Genomic DNA, 4,460 nt, shown 5'->3' with positions numbered 1-4,460 from the left:
CAAGAATGACATCTGACCCACTGGGAAAAATGAAGTTTCTTGGACTGGTCTTGGATTCTAAAGAAGAGCAGCTGAATTGTCTTTCTCTTCTCTATCCATGCATATCATATTTTAGGGAAAGAAAGCTGCTTCTACATTACCCCTACATATTCCATCCTTTAAAATAAAACAACAGGGGCGCTTAAGAGGCTCAGTCGGTTAAGTGTCAGACTTTTGATTTCAGCCCAGGTCTTGATCTCAAGATCATAAGTTCAAGTTTGGCTTTGGAACTGGGTGTGGCATCTGCTTAAGAAAAAAATTCTAAAATTCTAAAACAAAATAAAACAACAGCAATAATAATGAAACCTCTTCCACCACTCGTCAGGAATTCTAGAGTGAAAGTACCAGTGTCCATTCTCAATACTTCCAGAACATCGCTTCTAAAACATGACATTCTCTTGCTTCAAACTTTTCGGTGGCTTCCATCGATTATGGAAGTGATTCCACAGGTCTTCTTGTTACCACACCTGCCATTCTAGCCATTCCCCACACCGTTCATTCATTGTCTCAATGGGGTCCTTATACTATCTGTATTTCCCATTATAACACCTGGAACTGCCAACATTTATTTGTTTGCTTGCTTCCTCTGCCAGACTTTTGGTTTCTGCACCTTTAAGGGTACCCAGAATAAGTAGAAGTTTGATCATTTTTGAGAGATGAAAAATCCGAGTGAAGTTATTACAATAGCTTAAGGTAATCAAACATTTATTAATTAAATGCGCACACAGTAATCAGACAGTAATTTTTTCCTAAGTTTCAGGATAATCACACTTTTAAAATCCTTTTCCCAAATATGAATTTTGGCAGAGGACAGAATGGGAAAAGCTTGGGAACATTGGTTTTCTTAAGGAAAGCAGATTGTCGAAGAATCAAAATATGCAGAATAATTTGCTCCTGTAAGAAATGATTCTTTCCTTGAGTCTCCAGTATCATATTTTTCTTTTCTGAGTGTCTTGAGTTTCTCAAAATAAAACCTCAAAATGAATTAGCCAAGGAAATAAGAAACTGGACTTGGAATACAGTGGAATACAGCACTTTGCAGGGTCGGGTAGGTTACAAAATAAAACAGATACAGTTACTTTTTTTCCAGGTACGTGTATTGTTTTGCAATAGCTTTATTTAGATATCATTCATGGACCGTAAATTCACCTATTTAGAATATACAATTCAATGGTTTTTAATATATTCACAAAGTTGTGCAACCGCTGCCACCATTAATTTTAGAACATTCTCCTCAGCCCCTAAAGAAACCCTGTAGTTTTTAAAAAGATTTTATCTATTTGAGAGATAGTGAGTGAGAGGGAGAAAGTGCACACGTGAGGGGCAGAGGCAGAGGGAGAGGAAGAAGCAGACTCTCCGCTGAGCAGGGAGCCCAACGCGAGACTCAATCCCAGGACTCTCAGATCATGACCTGAGGCAAAGGCAGATGTTTAACCAACTGAGTCACCTAGGCACCCCAAAACCCTGTGGTTTTAACTATCAACCCCAGCAACACCACCTCCCCAGCCTTTGGCAACCACTTATTTACTCTCTGTCTCTTAAGATTTACCCATTCTGTATAGGTCACCTAACTGAAATCATATCCTATGTGGTGTTTTATGTCTGGTTGCTTTTGCTTAGCCTAGTATATTCAGAGTTCACCGAGGCCGTAGCACGTGTCAGGACTTATTTCTTTTTATGAATATTATTCTATTGTTATAGCTATATCAACTTTGTTTATCCACTCATTAGTTAAACATTTGGGTCATTTCCATCAGCAGCTATAATGCATACTGCTGATGTAAGTACTCGTGTACAGATTTCTGTGTGGACACGTTTTCATTTCTCTCCGGTATATACCTAGGAGTAGAATTGTTGCATCCAATGTTACAGATATGTTTCTTTCCTCCCCCTACTAGATTACAAACAACCCCAGGGCAGAGTTTGAGGCATTTGTCTCCTGGCCCAGACTATGTACATAGACATTCATTAAATGTTCATTGCCTGGAATGAATAAGTGGATGATATTTGCAGTTCTAACATGGAGCATGGGGATTTGGACGACTGGACAGACAGCATGAATAAAATGAATCTTTTCAAAAAACTCAAATCATGAAAATTCTTCTTTTTTTTAATTACAGGCAATCTTGACAATGACAAGTAGAATTGCAAAATATACTTCTCAGAACCCCAGCATCCCTTCTATAAAATGAGAGAAACTGAATCTTATGGAGTTGTTGTCTTAAAATTGTTTTCCATCTGAGGAGACCTCAAATGGCTGGCACCCAACCTAACACTATATAGCTGGTTAAATTCAGTATGATCTCTCACCTACAAACCAATCCCAGCTTCGGCCTTTTGTGAAATCTTGTCTAGCTTTAACCTTGAAAAGATGGGGTTTTCATTTCACCTTCAGCTCTGTCTTTTGCTGCCCATAAAATTATTAGGCGTCTGTCTACATTCATGATATCAAAGCTGTTAGTTTAGCAAGCGGAAAGAGGTGACTGACTAAGCTAGTGACTCTTGCTCTCAGGTAAGAATCAGAAATGCCGATCTTGAAACGGGAGGTGGAGCAGAGCTGCCTGGGAGCGACCGAGCGGGCCACCGCCGCTGCCATGAACCCCAAATATGACTACCTATTTAAGCTGCTTTTGATTGGTGATTCGGGTATGGGCAAGTCATGCCTGCTTCTGCAGTTTGCTGATGACACATACACGGAGAGCTACATCAGCACCATCAGGGTGGACTTCAAGATCCGAACCATCCAGCTGGATGGCAAAACCATCAAATTCAGATCTGGGACACAGCTGGTCAGGAGCGGTTCCAGACCATCACTTCTAACTACTACCGGGGGGCTCATGCCATCATTGTGGTGTACGATGTCACCGACCAGGAATCCTAGGCCAACGTGAAGCAGTGGCTACCCGAGACTGACTGCTATGCCAGTGAGAACATCAATAAACTCCTGGTAGGCAATAAGAGCGACCTCACCACCAAGAAGGTGGTGGACAACACCATAGCCAAGGAGTTCGCAGATTCTCTGGGCATCCCCTTCCTGGAAACAAGTGCCAAGGATGCTGCCAATGTTGAGCAGGCATTCATGACCATGGCTGCTGAGATCAAGAAGCGGATGGGGCCTGGGGCAGCCTCAGGGGGTGAGCGGCCCAATCTCAAGATCAACAGCACCCCTGTGATGCCGGCTAGTGGCGGCTATTCTAGGAGGGGCACCTAGGGTGGGACAGGAGGGGGCACCTTCTCCAGGTGATGCTCCTGGAGGGGACAAGAGGTGCCCCCCTCTCCTGGGGCATTTGAGTCTGCGGCTTTGGGGTGTCCTGGGCTCCCCATCTCCCTCTGGCCCATCTGCCTGCTGCCCTGAGCCCTGGTTTTGTCAAGGTCCCCAAGGGAGGACACCCAGGACCTTTGACTGGGGTGGGGATGTGGGCTTGCTCTGCTGCTGCCTCTAAGTAACTTTAAAAGATACCCCACCACACACCTTTCTTTGAGATGAGGGCTCCTCTTTCCCTCCTTTGCCCCCCTATGTATGCTCAGTGGGTTTCTCTCATCCTTTTCCATCTCCACCCCACCTCTTCCCCAAGAGCTGGGAGCCTCCCTGGCCTCTATAGTCCCTGGCTGCAGTCAGCGTCAGGGGCCAGGAATGGGACCAGGGGATCCAGGACCCAGGATCCAGGGCCCTGGGCTGGACCTCAGGAAGGGCATGGGGGCCACAGGGGCCCAGCAGCCCACCTTTTCCTCTCCTCCCTGACTCCTCCCTGCCCCTTCCATACTCACAGCTCCAGCTGTCCAGCTGCAGTGGAGTCTGAGCACATCTAGAGCAGGTGGGCGGGCAGCCATGCTGGGCCTGTGCCTTGAGCCCAGAGGGAGCCTACTCCTGCCACCCCCTGCCATGCCAGAGCCAGGCCCATGTGTTGCCTGTCCACCGTGCCCCTCCCCAAGGCAGGCAGAGGCGGAAGGCCCACTGTGCCAGAGGCCGGGCATCAGCCTTAACCCTCACTCTGCCAGCATCTCTTCCCTTTCCCTGAGGCAGCACATCTGGCTTATTCTCTTCCTTCTGTTTGGAGCCTATGAGGGCAGGTCCTCATACCCTGTCACTATTTCTCCTCTGGGGAATGTGGGTGCAAATCCAGGGTTGGGGGCCTCTCCCTTCACCCCCTCCCACCCAGGATCCTAGCCCCATGCCCTCTGGCATAGCTTCTTCCTGCAGAAAAACAAACTTTTGGTCTCTACCTGAGAAGCCATGTCCCTTATGCTATCTCTTGTCTGTCCCACTTGTGCCCTGCCCTCCAGCTTGTATTTAAGTCCCTGCGGTGCCCCTCACTCCCAGGTTCCCCTCTGGTGTCATGTCAGGCATTTTGCAAGGAAAAGCCACTTGGGGAAAGACAAAGGACAAAAAATAAATTTCCACTGGCCCTTGGGTGAGCCAA

General features: G+C 46.7%; 1 pseudogene; it reads left to right on the top strand.

Annotated features, from left to right (window-relative positions):
• The first annotated feature begins 2,576 nt into the window (after positions 1–2,576).
• LOC112664557 (ras-related protein Rab-1B-like) lies at positions 2,577–3,803 on the top strand (annotated as a pseudogene).
• The last annotated feature ends 657 nt before the right edge of the window (positions 3,804–4,460 follow it).

This window comes from Canis lupus, chromosome 16 (genome assembly GCF_003254725.2).
Source record: "Canis lupus dingo isolate Sandy chromosome 16, ASM325472v2, whole genome shotgun sequence".
NCBI lineage: Eukaryota > Metazoa > Chordata > Mammalia > Carnivora > Canidae > Canis > Canis lupus.
This window is presented reverse-complemented; position numbering and strand designations above follow the sequence as displayed.